This window comes from Impatiens glandulifera, chromosome 7, assembly GCF_907164915.1.
Source record: "Impatiens glandulifera chromosome 7, dImpGla2.1, whole genome shotgun sequence".
Classification (NCBI taxonomy): domain Eukaryota; kingdom Viridiplantae; phylum Streptophyta; class Magnoliopsida; order Ericales; family Balsaminaceae; genus Impatiens; species Impatiens glandulifera.
The window spans coordinates 34,982,281-35,000,248 of record NC_061868.1 but is presented as its reverse complement, the minus strand read 5'-3'; positions in this window follow the sequence as shown (position 1 = coordinate 35,000,248).

Here is a 17,968-nt window from a genome sequence, read left to right as displayed (position 1 = left end):
CTACAGTTGGTAAGTTGCAGCCTGGAGAGAAGATATCACTAGTGTTTAATCCGATAGATGGTAAACTCATGTGCGATAATAGGACTGCATGGTCGAGGCATATTGGGAGTGTCGTTTGGAACTCCAATGCAGTACCGCATAGGACCCTACGTTGGACGGACCTGAGCTCCACACAGCTGGATCACATTTGGAGGGCTATCACGGTAAGTTATTCGTTTTGATGTATTAATCACAATATATAATTGTATTTTTAGATTAAATTGTTATTTTTTAGGATCCTTTCGAGTCTACGGAGGGGAACATCGACACCTATCAGCGTCAAGGGATACATCACGCAAAACAACTTTGGGATAGGTGGAGATGTCATTGGAACACTTTGTACATTAAGCCCTTTAAAGATAACGTAGCAGCGATTCGGGTCAATCCCCCCGGAGATCGCACTTAGTGATTGGCATTATCTTCTAGAGCGTCGCTTCTTCATTCCGGAGTTCAAGGTAAGTGATCGCCCTATTATTTTTTTAACGAACTCTTACTTTAATAATCTATTAAACAAAAAACTATTCAAAATTTCAGAAAACAAGTATTTCAAATACGAGTAATAGGGTGAATGTCGTGTATAAGAATCATGCGGGTAGCATCTCTTTTTCACAAGTCGAGAGGCAACTCGTGCATTTTCTCAATTCATATAAAGTTTCGAATGTTTTTTTGGTTTTATTATAATGTGTATCATTGAATTTGTACAGGAGAGGACTACTGAACAATCGCTTAATTTCGCTGACCTATTTCTCCACACACACATACTAAGAAACCAACTTTACAGGATCCGAATTCGGAGGTCCCCACTATTATTATTGAGAAAGTGGTAAGTGTGGTTTATTTATATGTTTAATTTGTGTTTGTTTATTTTTTGTACTAATCCAAAATTAATTGTGTTTGTAGTCTGCGTTGCGCACTACTATAGAAGATAACCCGAGTAGAAATGAACTGTAGTTGATAGAGTACGCTTTCGGGTCTCAAGGACATGGTAGATTTGTAGGTATGGGAGTAGGCGTACGACCTACATCGTTTAGAGCAGATGCTCGTGATTCTTCGAGCAGTCATCATCGCACATACACTCAACAATTACACGAGGACAACCTGGTTCTACAGGAAGAAATGCGCAAAATGCGAGAGGAACGTGAATTGGAGATGAGGAAGTTTCGAGAGGAGCGTGAAGTAGAGAAGATAGAGCTACGAGAGGAGAATGAGGCTTAGAGACGACTATCACGTGAAGAGATTGAGGCTGAGAGACAAATGTCACGTAAAGTGATTGAGGCGGAGAGACAGGGTTGCGAGGCTGAGAGACTGCATTCTGAGGAAGCGAGAAAACGTTCTGAGGAAGAGAGACTACGTTTTAAGGCTGAACGTGATCAAATGAGGGAAGAAATGCTTCAGATGAAGAATCAGATGGCAATGATGTTATCTATGTTTCCCGGTGGCCTTCCTCCCCGTCTTCCACCTCCTACTTGATTGTGGGTATTTGTGTATTTTGGATGTTTGTGTATTTTGAATTATGATATTTGGGTATTTAGAATTATGATATTTGGGTTTTTTGAATTATGATATTTGGGTATATTTAATGAGATTTTTGGGTATTTTGGATTATAAAATTTGCCTATTTTCGGATTACAGGTTTTAATAATAATTCAAATAAAAAATGAAATATAAAAAATATCTGTAACAGTTTTATTATTATGAATGTCGTTACAGATAACACTATCAGTAACGGTTCTTCCATTCCAATGTCGATACAGATAACTCTATCAGTAACGGTTCTTCCTTTCAAATGTCGTTACAGATAGTAATAACAGTAATGGTTTTTCACTTAAACTACCGTTCCAGAAAGTAATAACAGTAACGTTTTTTACCTTAAACTGCCGTTATAAAAAAGAAATAACATTAACGGTTCTTTCATCCCAATGTCGTTACAGATATCTCCAACAGTAACGGTTCTTCCTCTAATGTGTTGTTACAGATATAAATAACAATAACGACTCTTCCATTATAGTGTCGTTACAGATAAATATAACAGTAACGATATGAATGACGTTACAAATAGTAATAATAGTAACGGTGTTGGATAGCCGTTACTAATGATTCGTAACTATCTGTAACATGCGTGTCTGTAACGAACTGTAACGGTGTTATGTGATGTTACTGAAGATGAATAGTAACGACATTTAGTGCTTTCTGTAATAGCGTTAGCCCGTACTGATGCCTGTTTTTTTACTAGTGAAGTGTTCCAGATGAGGTAGTATCTACCTCGATCATTTATTGAGAAGACTAGAATTTGATGTTAAACATAAATATATCAAAATACATAAACAGAAACAATAAGTAATTTGAGACATGTTGCTATTATTATTTGATGCTCATTGTTGATAGGCTAGTTTGAAAAAAAAACTCATTGTTTTACATCAGCTGCATTTCAGAAAAAAACAAAATCACAATTTATTGAGTTTCCAATGTCTTTATGAGAATTTGTTTGGTATTTAAACAAGATTTGTTGAGACAAAGCTCTATTACTGCGTTTTGTGTGAAATTGTCGTAGTTTCCTACTTAAAATGTCAGTTGCTTAACCGAGTACTATAATTCAATGAAGGTTTATATATATATATATATATATATATATATATCTGAATTTTACTTTTTTGCTAGATTTCTATTAATTTCCATAATGTATGTAGCCTATTTGAAGAGTTGGATGCCTTTCTACCATTTGGGTCAACCTTAACTTTTTTTTTTTTTTTTGGAAAACGACTTAGTGTCATTTCATTAAAAATTCCCAAAAACGGGAAAAAAAATCACGAGTTTAAGAGATCATTCTAGACAGGCCTAGAATGATTTTGAAGTCGTAACATTCTGAATAAAAGCTAAAAACGTAAATGAATTATCTGTTTACAATGCTTTCAATTCTAGTGAGTTTAAAAAACGGTAAATTCCAGTTCCTACAGATATTCCAGTTCTGCTCCGTGCTTGGAATTCCTCTCCACGTTCCCGCGAGGGCGCTGCAATCCGATACAATATCTTTCCATAACTCGTCAATGCTCCTGCGGGTTCTGTCATATACCCTTGCATTCCGCTCTTGCCAAATGTTATACACCACTGCTCCAAAGCCGCACTTGAACACGCTTGTTGCAAATCTATTTCCCTTGGCTTTGAGTAGTGCCGCTTCTTTGATTTCATTCCATTCGCTCGGGAAACTGATCAGCTCCAGGCTTTTATAGAATCTGTCCCAAAGCTCCGAAGCAATACAACAGCTCCCGAATAGGTGATCTATGGTTTCTTCATTTCCTATGCATAGAAGACAACTCGCGTCCGGGATGCTCATATACTTACTGATACGATCACGTGTGTTGAGTCTTTCCCAGAAGACGAGCCATATGATGAACTGGTGTCGAGGGATAATCTTCGTTGACCATACAAGAGGAGCCCATTCTACTTTCTGCGTTTTTTCTCGGATTACCTCCCATATTTTCTTCAATACCAGCTTCCCATTGTCCTCAGCTTTCCATTCATGAATATTCGGTCTATCGTGTAGTTGTATGTTACTTATATGATCAAGTATCCTCTTTCCTTCTGGAATTCTTCTCAAGAGCAAGTTCCAATTCTCGTATTTGATGTCTCTGATTTTCGTTTTTGCGAAGTCCCTTCTGATACGATTATTTTGAAACTGCTCCTTGTCGATGATAGGCTGGTTTTCAAACCAAGGGTCGTGCTAGAATAGAGTGCCTTTCCCGTCCCCTAGTCGGATGTCATAAAGATCTGCAATATCGCTTCTTAGTTTAAGAATCTTTTTTAGAGACCAGCTTATACCTTCGTGAATTTTGCAGGTCCAGATGTTGGTTTCGTGTTTCATAAATCTCGTATGCACCCATTTGATCCATAGTGACTCCTGATTGCGCTCCAAAGCCCACAGATGCTTGAAGGTTAGAGCCTTGTTCCACTCGATACAGTTCTTCAAGTCGATGCCTCCCTCGTCCTTCGGTTTGCAGAGAGCGGTCCATTTGACTTTCTTTCCTCCTCTTCCACTATTACCCCAGATAAAGTTTCTCATCAGTGTGTCGAGTTCCTTCATTACCTTCTTCGGAATGACCATTTGCTGCGCCCAATAGCCAACTATGCCCATAACCACGGTTTTGATAAGTTCGATCCTCCCTGCATAAGAAAGTTTTTTCGCTGCCCAGCCAGATATCGTATTTTTTACCTTTTCAATCAGCGGCTTGCAGTGTGAGATCTCGATCTGCTTCGCAGTTAACGGAATTCCTAAGTACCTTATGGGAAATCTGCCTTCCTTGATGCCCATGATGTTGAAGATGTCCTGTTTTGTTTCGTCCTTCACGCCTCCATAAAATGCCACACTTTTGCTTTCATTAATAGTTAAACCTGTTACCTCAGAAAAGAACGTTAATGCAGCCCTAATAGTTTTAATGGAATCAACGTCCGCGTGCGCTAGAATGAACAAATCGTCAGCAAAGCATAAATGTGTTACCTCCTCTACCTCACAGAATGGGTGAAAGATGTATGGACGATTCTTTCGGAACATCGCGAAGATGCTCTCAAAGATCGCCATGATAGCTACGAAAAGGTAAGAAGAGAGGGGGTCCCCTTGCCTTACCCTGTTTTCACCCTTGAAATAGCCTCTATGGACTCCATTGACGCTAACAACAAAGCAGGATGATGAAATGCATTGCATAATCCAATCGATAAAAATCATAGGAAAAGCAGAAACAACCAGAAAGTCTCGAATGGCTTCCCATTTAACAGAGTCAAAAGCTTTCTTGATATCTATTTTGAAAGCTACTCTCGGGGATGTTTTCTTTTTCCCGTAGCCTTTTAATAGGCTCTGCATGAGAAGAATATTATGAGAGATTGTCCTACCGGGGATGAATGCAGATTGATTAAGATTTATTATTTTTCCTATAACATTTTTAAAACGTTTAGAAATGATTTTGGAAATTATTTTATAAATCACATTGCAGCAGGAAATTGGTCTGAAATCTTGTACTTTCTCAGGTACCGCAGTTTTGGGGATCAAGGTTAAGACCGCTGTATTCCATTGCTTTAACATATTCCTGTTTTTGAAAAACTCCAGAACCCCATCAGTAACATCTTTACCCACAACCGACCAATTATCTTTGAAGAACTGTGCATTAAACCCATCAGGACCCGGGCTTTTATTCCCATCAATACTAAACAGAGCTTCTTTAACCTCAACCTTCGTGACCACCCTTATCAACTCGCGACTATCTTCTTCAGAGATTTTCCTATCAATAATTTGATACAAGGTATTCAGGTGACTTTGATGCTGCTTTCTTGTACCCATAAGTTGCTTATAGAAATCAATAGCCAGATCTTGGACACCCTTTTGACCCTGAACATATTCACCATCATCATTCTTCAGCCTGTACACATTGTTTCTCATGTTTCTAGCCTTACATTTTCTGTAGAAGAAAGCTGTGTTTTTGTCACCCAACGAAAGCCCGCTCTGTCTTGATTTCTGTCTAATAAAATTCTCTTCAAGTAGACTCAGCTTCCTGAAGTTTTCAAGCGCATATCTTTCTGTTTCATTGAGTTGTTCATCACTATCATCCCTTAATAACTTTTTCTGAACCTCTTCCAATTCTTCTCTAGCAGCCAGAACTCTATTGGAGATATTGCTGAACTTCTTCTTGTCAAAGCTTTGGAGATGATTCTTCAGGAGCTTAAGCTTCTCAGAAACTCTGTACATGTTGGAACCTCTGACATCTGTTGACCATACGCTTTCGAGGATACCCTTGAATTTATCGTTATTCATCCAAAAATTGAAAAATTTAAAGGGCCTTTTAAACCTTTCTTCCTTTTCCCAGAACAATTTAATCGGGCAGTGATCAGATATACCCGGATTCAAAACATGAAGTTGACTTCTCGGAAATTGGTTAATCCAGTTCTCATTTACCAGACATCTGTCAATTCTACTTTTTCTAATTTGTTCATTCCCTCTCGTAGAAGACCAAGTGAAGAAGTTCCCAGAATTGGTAGGCTCGATACAACCCATATCTCTGATGTAGTCATTAAATTCAATCATATCCCGAGTAATTTCAGATTCTGGGCTACGATCAGATTCGTTTCTAGTTACGTTGTAATCACCGAGGACAGCCCAAGATTTATCAATACCGATCTAGTTTCTAAGATAATTCCAGAGGAGTCTTCTTTCCGTGCTTGAGTTGCTACCATAAATAATAGCAAGATTAAACACGATTCTTGTGATTCTGTCTTTGACCTCCACCAGGATTGCTTGATCACTCGAAAAAAGAGTCATCACCTCAACAACTTTGTTATCCCAAATAACCCAGATTCTGCCCGTTTTGTCATTTGAGTTATGAATGATTTCCCAGCTACTATCAATACACAGTTTGCTAACCTTCTCAACGTTCCGACTTTTGACTTTTGTCTCAAGAATACCCATAATAGTGATCTTCTGATTCTCAATGATCCTCCTGATTTCTTTACATTTTAGAGGGTCATTGAGTCCCCTTATGTTCCATGTCACTATATTCATGAATGAATATAAGTGTTGGGTTCCTCACTTTCCAGACTGTCCTGGACCTCTTCATCAGAGAAATCATAAGCATCACTTGCCTCACTATCCTCAATGGCTACAGTTTGATTACATGGAATACTATTGCCATTGAGTGAGGGTTGCCTCATGTAGATCTCATCTTCTCCCGTGATAGATTTAGTAGCTTCTGGATCTAGGATCTTTCTGCTTTGTCTTCGATTTTCATCTTGTTTTGCTTTAGTAGATCTTTTCTGACTTTGAACCTCTTCACTACTAGATTCATGTTTGTTATCGGTTTTTATTCGCCCTACTTCAGAATTAAGGCTCACTGCCTTATTCAAGACCAAATTGTCTTCTTCTGCACTTGATCTTTTGATTTCACAAAACCCAAGATTTCCCAGTCCATTTTCAAGAGCTTCTTTATTACTTATTCCAAGATTCTCCTGTTCATCATCTTGAAAGGTGGCTCTGAGCCCAAGGGTCAGGTCATTTCGAATTTTGATGACATTGTTTTTTAGGTTCCTGCTTGCATTCCTAGAACTGTGAAGAGTAGACTCACAACCTATTGGAGTGCCTTCAGATCCAATTTTGCTTGTTTCATATGGGCCAAGTATTCCTCGTCCCATAGATCTTTGAATTTCAGAAAATTTGGAACTAGGACATGTAGTTACATCAAGACCAGTTCTTTGATCAGTATTGGGATCGGTGGAGTTAGGACCAACAATAGTATCATCCACAATAATAGGATTTGTGCCAGTATTAGGACCAATATAGCCGGGATCAGCAATGGTTGCACATTTTTCATCAGGACCTGTAGTAGCAAGTCCGGTAGCTTGAGTAGTTTCATGATCAACAAGTCCAAGACCAGACTTAATATGGTCAATATGGCTAGGAACAGTAGCTTTATGAGAAGCTCTAGGACCGGTGTGTCTATGTCCAGTTTTATCAGGACCGATACCTTGACCAGGACCGATACCCTGACCAGGACTGACATTTTGAACAGGACCTATTCTTGAGAAAACAGAATCCCTAAGATCGGTGCCCTGAACATGACCAATATGATCAACGTTAGTAGGGCCAGCTTTTACCCTTACCCACTTCATTCTTTTTCCTATCTTCTTCCTTACCCTTATCTGTTCTTGCTTTTGGTTGCCCATCTTATCATCCTTAGTGCGTTCATTGCTGTTAAGTCCAGACCTGTTCACATTTCTCTCAACCTGAGCCTGGTTAGAGTCATTGATATCGCTTACTTGAGTGTTGTTATTGGCCTTCGATTTTAGATTATTATTGACTGGACATTTATTCGTAGCGTGTGTGAAAGTGCTACACCATATACATCGATTTGGTTTCCATTCGTATTGTACTCCAATGTCAAATAAATTTCCCAGTCTATCTTTAAGTTCAAGCTTGATTGGAAGAGAGCTACTTGGATGGATTTTGACACTAACTCTGGCCACAGATGCACGCTCATAACCTTCCATTGCTGGGTCAAACATAAGTGGTTTGCCTATAATACTTGAAATATAGGCCATGCCCATCGGGTTGCACATGTGTGGTGGAACATTCTTGAGATTTACCCAGATTTGTTCAAGTTCAGGCGGTCTATGATTAGTATTAAGTTCCTCGCTCCACTTGTACAACTTGAATCTTTTTCCCCTGATAAAAGTATATTCGCTCTCTATGATCGACTTTATTTCGCTTCCATTCCTGAAGGATAGAAAGTAGAATCCGTGATCATTTATTGTGATCCTCTCTAGACTAGAGGATTCCCACTGACCCATCAACGTTCTTTTAACCTCAGCAAATGGTGCTTTCATGTTTCCCATAAAATGACCAACTATGACAAACTCCCATGCCTTGACACATTTTTCTTCAATTTCGGGTGGGAGCTCAAATCGGTGAGGATGATCAAGTGTAATTACCTTTGGGAATAAGGTGTCTATCTGGAATTTTCCCTTTTCTGGATCGCTCATGGAATTTCCATTCCACACCTTTCCTTCTTGCCAAGTTTTATTTGGGTTGCTCATGATAGTGTACACCTTTGTTTTATTACATTTCGAAATTTCCTTCATGGCGTCAACCGTCCACTTGATCACTTCATCATATTGGTCTTTGTTGAAGAGATTCCAATTCTTTAGATAGTGACTTTTGAACTGAGCATTCAACTGATCATTTCTTTCTTGGGGGCATCGTAATCTCTTGTTTATTAATTTGGAAAAATAGCTTCTTCATCTGGTTTCTCAGTCCTGCCAAATTTGCTATTTCGTTTTTCCTCATTGACCACGTTGGACCAGCAGTAAGATCCCTTTTATCAGCCTGAGTATTTTCTTTGCCATGAATTACAGCAGTAGGAGGAGCTGAGGAGGTGACTGTTTCAGGGATGCTATCTTTCTTGACTTGTTTGTTCTTTTCGGCCCATCTAACCCTTATATTTCCCACAAAACTGTTGCCTTCAATTGTTCCGATCTTCTTTAGAATATCCTCTTTAGTGCTCTTCTCTTGTGTATCAGTTTTCCTATTTTGAATACTATCAATTGGCATTTCAGGATCCAGATTAACGAGTGGAGAAAATGCACTCAGGTTCAATAACTTAGGGTTAGCCTCGGGTGTCACAGTTTCCTTGAGATTTACTTCAACATTCTTCTTAGAACTTGAGTTATTTGCCTTCATGTTTTTCCTTTCTTTGATTTTCGATTCATTCTTACCCTTCTTAGCTGTTTTAGAATTATTCGATCTAGTTTCTTGATCGATCTTTTCAATTTCAGCACTTGTTTTGGATGAATTATGCCTCTTTGCTTTTGGTTTGATCTTTGTTGCCGATATCTTCTTCATGGATTTATGATATTCGAGGTCGCATATTATTGTTTCATCATAGTCAGTGCTATCGTCTGATTCCAAATCAACATCTATGCTTTGGTTCTTTTGATTCGACCGGTGGCTCATAGCTTTGTTAGTAGATTTATTATCTTGGCGATTAGGACCGGTAGAAGGTGGATATGAGATGTCAGGACCGGCATTTAAAGAGATAGGACCGGCATTAGAAGAGTTAGGACTGACATTAGAAGATCTAGGACTGGCATTAGAAGAGCTAGGACCAGCATTTGAAGAGCTATGACCGACGTTTGAAGAGCTAGGACCGGCATTTGAAGGACCGGCATTTGAAGAGATATGACCAATGCCATGAGTAGTTTTAGTGTATCCAGGACCGGCGTGTTCAGGATCAATGACTTGAATATTCATGTTATCCACCCTTGTTAGACCCAACTTTTTTGTAACCAAATTATCTTTTTCAGACCCAGCCAAGCGAAAACCGTTGGCTAACCCCATATGAGACCCGGCCAAGCGAAAACCGTTGGCTAACCCCTCATCAGACCCGGCCAAGCGAAAACCGTTGGCTAATTCTTCTAGTTTCATACAATCTTCACCTCTTATACCCTGACTTAAATTCTGACCCAACTTATTTGTAGCTTCCATGAGATCCATACCCAGACCCAGATTGTCATTCATGATGTCATCAATCAACGAATCAATATAATTTCCAGTCAAGCTTTCACCATTGGCTATACCAATCAAGTTCAGTTCATCATCCTTTATATCTGTATTATTAGGCTTTTCTAATTTAGCTGAATTTATTTCCATGAATAGCTCTAACTCGGATCCAATTTTTTCAGTGTTTCCAGATTCTGTTAGACTATGTCCTTTAATAGTTTCAGTTAGATGTGCAGGTTGTTTAGAAGATCCTGCAATTTTAGCCTCAGTTTCAGAATCCTGAGCGCATTTAGTGTCTTCTGTCCAACCTTTTTCAAGCCTAGTACATAGTTTGGATATCTGACTTTCCATTTGATCCTTAGCAGGACAGGTAGACTTAGCATTCTAATCATTAATGGAACCCGAGACTTTTAGATTTGCAAGATTTCTCATTGTAGAACAAGACTGAAATTATATCCTTCTTTGGACCTAATGGACTCTGAGCAGCTGATATCTCCAACCCTGTAGAGGCAATTTCAAAATGATCTATTTTGCCCAGTTTAGCATCCTCTTTAGTAGGACCGGTAAAATTTGTTTTCTGATCTTTCTCTGCACCTGAATTACCCAAACTGTCATGTTTTCCTGCTTCTGAAACTGACCCCGACCTTGTAATATTCTTTGAACCTATTAATTCTCGATCAACAGTCTTATTCAGCTCTGTCATACTTACCTCAATAGGAACACCAGTACCAACTTCAGTAGGATCATTCAAAACAGACATAAATCTCAGCATAATGTTTTCACCCGATTCAGAAACAGACCCCAATTTTGAGCTTTCAATAGGACCCAATAAACCTGTACAATTTATGTCATTTTCCTGCATTATCTTAGAGCCTTTTTGACAGATTATCTCCAACATTGGGACTGAATTTTCAGCACAAGCGACCCGATTGTCATCAATTTTAACAAGACAAGATTTCAAATCCAATTTCCCAACAGAATGACCAGTCAGATCTAGGGTACCAACCAGCGACTCTAACGGTCCATTCTGTGCAGCAAGTCTAGTAACAACAGAATTTTCTGGAATTAAAGTCCTATCATTTCTATATGCAGTACTGTCTTTTCTTATCAATTCAATCTTATCATTTCTATTATGAACATGCATATTGTTACAGTATGAATCCCCAATAGAACTATTCTCATGTAATTCATCAGGATATGGAAAAGAACTCATACCTGATTATGTATTTGGCATAGAATCAATAGCGCATCTTCTCCGTTGTTTAGGACTTCATCCATGATTTCTGGCTTCTGCATCCTGGGATTGTTAAGAGACCTGCGAGTTCGTCTATCAGACCTAGCCTTGTTGCTTGTCGACTGCCCCTTCAGCACCTTCTTAGGATCATCAGGGCGGACTTGAAGGACGCCCCTTGCCCGAGTAACTACACTGGACGGGCGCGTACCAGTCATTGGAAAGATCAAGCGCAAACTGCCTAATCTTCAAAGGAGCCACAGAGGTTGGAATTCTGCAGCAAAGGGTGGGCGCAAACTAGGGATGACAATGGGTACCCGTATACCCGATACCCGTGGGTACCCGATGATCGGGTTCGGGTATTTTAAATCGGGTTCGGGGTCGGGGTCGGGGATGGGGAGTGAAAAATGGTACCCGATCGGGTTCGGGGTCGGGGATGGGGAGTGTTGGAAACCCAAACCCGATACCCGATACCCGAATATATTAAATATTAATATATATTAATAAAATTTAAGTGACTTATCAAATTCCAACTACTAACTAACTATCATTAAATAAATATATTAATTATGTTATCATTACTCTTAACATCATTTCCTACCTACATCATACACGCTTAACATAATTTCATTAATTTGTAATAAATGTTTCCCTCTCATATATCTCCATTCAACCTTATTTCAAGAGTTCAAGTCTTCAACTTCTAATTTCTTCAACTTCTTCTTTTCAACATAAGTTACATAGCTATGCAAGTAAGTAATGTTTTCAGTCTGTTCTTCAACTTTTACAATCTTATATTTATTTGTTTACTTAATCTTCAATATTTATTTTGTAGCTTCTTTTCCGTTTTAACAGCAACAAAGTTGATTTTTTCTATAAGATCTACATGGCTACAAGTCTACAACACAAGTAGGTAAGTAATACTTTCATTATTTATAGATTTTTTATTTAATATGTGAAATCTCTTCAATACTAGACATAACTGATATATACGAAAAGAGATTTAGGCATACTTTCATTATATATAATATGTCTATCAGTTATTTGACTCAGATTAAATAAATTGCATCAAACATTATATAAATTTATTCAAGTGTTAGATGGATTTTCACAACTAACCAACTAGGGTTCTAAATTATAATAGAATACTAATATTATTAAATATTTTTTATGAAATAATTTATAATTTAATAAAGGAAAAAATAAAGGGTCAAAATAGTTTTTTTAAGGAATATTAAAAGTTCTTTTAACTATATTTAGGGAATAATAGTTCAACATATTAGTTATTTATTTTTATAAATATTTTTAGAAAAATATTAATATATAAGACCAGGTAAAAGAATCATATTAATCCTTATTTTCTAAATAATTAATTGTTTGTAAAAGATTTGAGGTATGTTATTAGTATATTTTGTATTTGTTAATGTTGATTGTTTTTTATTGATTTTGTAGGTTGTAATTAAATGTGTTGAAGAAGTGTATTCAAGAAGATGTTTTTTGTGAGAACTAATTTGATGATATTTGAAGTTTTTGTGTTTAATTAAGAATTATGTTCTATCACTTTTAAGTTTATTTGTATTAAAGTTTATTTGTATTATTTAGTATGGATGAATTTATATTATGTAGTAGGAATGAATTTATATTTTATAGTGTGGATGATTTTCTGTTTAAGGATATAATATTTATTAATAGTTTTAGGTTAATTATATTTTGTAGTAACATATTACATTTAATTTATATAATTTTAGTTAATTAAAATATAATTTTTTAATATTTAATATCGGGTAATGGGGTACCCGTCGGGGATCGGGTACCCGATGAATCGGGGATGGGGATATAAATAGATATACCCGTCGGGTTCGGGGTCGGGGTCGGGTAGTAATTTAAAAATCGGGTTCGGGGATGGGTACTTCACTACCCGGCGGGTAGGGTACCCGTTGCCATCCCTAGCGCAAACAGCACGATTGGAAACCAATCGCACCGGAACAGGGGCTTGAAAATAATTGCTCAAACAAGAAAGGGTTTAAGCAATTTTGGAACGGTCTGTAGCTACGAAAGCTTCCTCCAGACCGAACACTTGATTCAAACGGCGATAAAGAAGTTCAATGGAGACCTACCCGCGCCTCGCGGTGTGGTTTGATGTCCCGACCGAGGTCCGAACTAACCTGTAAACGAAAAGTGAGAAGAGGAGGGCGACCGACATCGATTTGACATCAAGTCTCTGCAGAAGGGGGTTTGACGAAATGTTCCGGTAAACGGTAAGAGAAGATGACCGCGACCGTTCCTTGCACAACAGAACACGTTCCAGAGGGCGCACGACAACCGATCGAAGGTGCTGGAGGATGGCGGCTAACTTCCGATGTAGAAGCGCGGTCGCAGCAAGAATCTGTGTCGTTTGTGTTGTTCGTGCCGATCGTGCCGATCGTGCCGAATGTGCCGATTGTGCCGATTGTGCCGAAAACGACCTAAATATCCGATCTAGAAACTATAATCGTGATTTCTCCTGATTCCTCCGTTCAAATTGAAATTTCTTCGGTCAGATTGTAGGGGGGAAAGAGACGCACCTACTGGAGAAATTTGAGATCATTCCGACGTCAAAAGCTCCGGCGGCGTTGATGTGCCGGTCGTGCCCGATGTGAGAAAAAAATCTCCAGAGAAAATTTCTCTCTCTAAGTGCGTTCGTTTTTTCGTGCCCAAATCAGTCAATGACTCTAGGAATTAAGATGAAGAACAAGCCTCTAGGAATTAAGTAAAACAATTAAATGACGTGAATCATGGCTGTAGTGTTTTTGACTATCTCAAATATATGAACACGTTCATTATATTCTTGTGATTTTTCCTGTTGTGCAATTGGGATACATGAATATTTTATGTGTGTGAACATTCATTTATGGTGATATTCATGTGACATATGCATATGCGCTTCCAATTGGTAGAAATGAAACGTACCTGAGAATCTCACGCTTTGTGCGTGCTAGATAAACAGTAGACAAAACTCACAAACAAATGGATGACATACACAAAGCTACAAACAAACAAATATGTTAATGATGAATCAATGGTTTGTAAAATTACTTGAAAAAATGTGACTTACTAAGAATAAGGAAAGTAATTGTAGATCTTCTTGTTAAGTATGTTGAATATCACATTGAGGAAGTACCTGAATTGATCAATACACTCAATTACAGATTGATGAAACTTGTTTTTCTCTAAAAGATGAACTTACCATAAAGAAGAAAGAAGCGGTAACAATGGTTGGGTTCTTATCAAATAACCCGACTTTGGAAATCCTGAAATAACATCAAATAGTGGAATACGATCAGTTTTTGGGGAGGGGGATCGATTATCGGTCTATAAAGAGAAAACGCACTCCATCCGGAAGAGTCAGTCGGAGACGATGTGGCAGCGGCGAAGAATGTTTTTGTACAGGAAGAATATCACGCTTTGTGAGTGGGTGAAGAATGGCGAAGAATGTTTTTGTGCAGGAAGAATCTCGCGTTTTGTGAGTGGGTGAAGAATGCCTCTGGCTGTGATTTAATTTAAGTTTGTGACGAAAATTTTGACGAAAACTTTCATAAAATATTCCGTCATAAATTTCGTCAAAAAATCTAAGTTTGTGACGGAAATTCTGACGAAAACGTTCATCACATATACCGTCATAAATTTTGTCAAAAAATCTATCGAAAATTCTATCAAAAATAAATATTTTTGACGAAATCTAAATTGTCAAAAAATAAATCGAAAATACCAATGGAATATTCCTATGGATTTTGTGTCCTGTTTTTTTTGTCCACAAGAGATGGACTAAATTTCCTTCATTATTTTCTACATTTTTTCTTATTTTTATTATTTTCCTAACGTTTATTATTTTTATCACAAATGACGTAGATAAAATCGTCGGTAAATTCTGATAACCTTCAAACGTAATTAAATTTTCGTCATTACTACCCTTTTTTTGTAGTGATAAGTATTATACCCTTGGATAGATTCCAACTAGGTCATGAATAATTCAACATAATGTGAGATCTCTAGTAGTGTTTGTAGTTACGTCATAATTATGTTCCTTCACGGTACAATGGTTGTCCCTTCTCAAATAATGTCGATGGATTGGCAGCACAAGTGTGGTGTGCTAAGGACCTATCCTCCCTTCTCCATATTAATAACATAATCTTCTTAATCTCCTTTCCCAAATTGAGAAAACTAGACTTCCTTGAAGAGTGTATAGAATCCAAATGGAAGGATCAAATTAAGATCTTAGAGTGTGGAATCCAAATGCAATGGATGTTCATCCTCGTGAGAAGTGTGTGCTTCCACCTCCTTAGATCCATTAAGTCCCTAGGACGATCATGAACATGTTGTAAAAATTTGCTCATCAAGAGGATCTTGTTAATGGATACATATATAATTTAATAATGGTATATTAGTCGTTATCATAATAAAGATTAAAGTTTACTAAAAATTATCTATTAAAGTATAAATGTTATTAACTTATTTATATTATAAATGCAATATATTTAATGGATGTCATTGTGTAAGACACTTGGTTTTCATATTCCACCATTATGAAGACATTTGGTTTTTATGTATCTAGTTCTATAAATAGGACACATAGGAATATTGTAAAGGTATCCCTTTGATAAACAATAATACATTCTCTCGTTGTTATCTTTCTTGTTCTTTATCGTATGCTCATAACAATTTAGACATTTACAATAAATATAGGGATATATTTGTGTAGAAGTAGAAATATCATTTACTATTTCGTTAATGAACCGATTAATAAATGGGTATATTAAAGTTTTGTTTCAAACCCACATAAAAAATCTACTTATTATGTTAAACTAATTAGACTAAAGGTAGATGAATGTTCACTCTCAAGAACACTCAATAGCTATCGATAGAGGGTTGAAAGACATAAGGCCACTCATATCAGATATTTCGATTCAGATTCGGAACTAAGAGATCCAAAATAGAGAGGATGTGAAGAACTACGTAATGAACCGTTATTCGTTACATATCCATGTTTTCGAAACTACAATTTATTTATATAGATTATTAAGATTATAAACTTAAAGAATAAAAATTTAAATTAAAAATTATATATTTCAATTGAGGGGTTACAAATTGTCCTCCGTTTCAAGGGAGGCAACCTTTGGTGACCATTAACTTGAGGACCCGTCTCAAATGAGGACACTATCGACTCCTATTTGTTTGAGAAGTTCTTGAGTTTCTCAATAACATTAATCATATAACAACTTATTTATACAAGACCCTTCCGCACTTCAACTATTTTATCAATGAGTAAAATGTATCCCTCATATTGTTACCAACAAGCAAGTTAGGTGAATTTAATTATTTTTTCCATTAAGACTATATTAAAGCTTAAGCATGAAACATCTTAATTCTCCCAAATAAATTCATCATTGTTAATTGTAACCCAAAAATGTTCCTTAGGCATGGCATATCATTGCACGTTTATTTAAAATATCAGGAAACAAATAATATATATATATATTTATTATATATATATGAATAGTGAGATCACACATGTGTGCATATATTAAATAACTATTCTTTATGGAAAACAATTTAACTTATTTATATTGTATTTGATGGAGGCACATTTATTGAGAGGATGGAGGCCTACATGTTTATAGTTTTAATAATATAATACATTCTGTAAAATTTAATATATAATACGATTTGGATTATTTAAATAAGTTATTTGGTTTGTGTAACTTTGGAAAAGTTAAAAAGTTATCGGTCCTAATCGGAACCCCACGGTCTAGGTTTAGAATCTTTGATCGGGTTGCGGAAGTCTCTTGGTCGGGGTGCTAAGGAATTTCAGTCCTTTCCTAGAATTCTTCGTCTATTGCCAGAATTCTCGGTCGAACGCCTCGATTTAGGGTGTGAGACTCCTCGGTCTTAGGTCTGACTTCTCGGTTGGACCTCTCGATCCTAAATAGAGGTCATCGGTCCTGGGTTCGGATGTTCTCAGTCGGGTGCAAGACTTCTCGGTCTAATGTAAAAATTATCGATCATCCTCTCGGTCCTAGATGAAGAACATCGGTCAGACCTCTCGGTCATTGCTGAAAATCCTCGGTCGGACCTCTCGGTCCTAACTCAAATTTATTGGTCGGACCTCTTGGTCCTCAAGAACATCATAATCCTTTGATCCGAGAGTTTTGGTAGCTTCATAAAGCTCCCAGGAACATTAAACTTATCATCTTAAGGTATCATTCGACATGGCTGAAGATCAATTTTTTCAAAATAGTTTATGACCAAAAACCAGGCTTTTGGTTTTAAAGTTGTTTTAAAATAAAAGGAGATTGTCAATAGCTTTCATATACTTGATTGATACCAAAACATGAATATTGGAGGTTCATTTAGACCAATTCAAGAACTCAAAAAATTCATTTATTTTGATTAAACGTGATTGGGATGGATCAAACATGATCTATTCATTAGAAACATGCTGGGAAGCATTTTAATCTGTTGTTCTTAAGGATTTGCTCAAGAACAGAAAACCTGATTTTTGAATTTTCCAAATCTAAATTTAGATTTTTCTTTTTAAGACCAATTGATCGGTTCTGGTTTTTATAAAAAGCTTATAAATGATTCTAGGATCGATTCCCAATCATCAAATTCAAAGATGAAAGTATGAATTA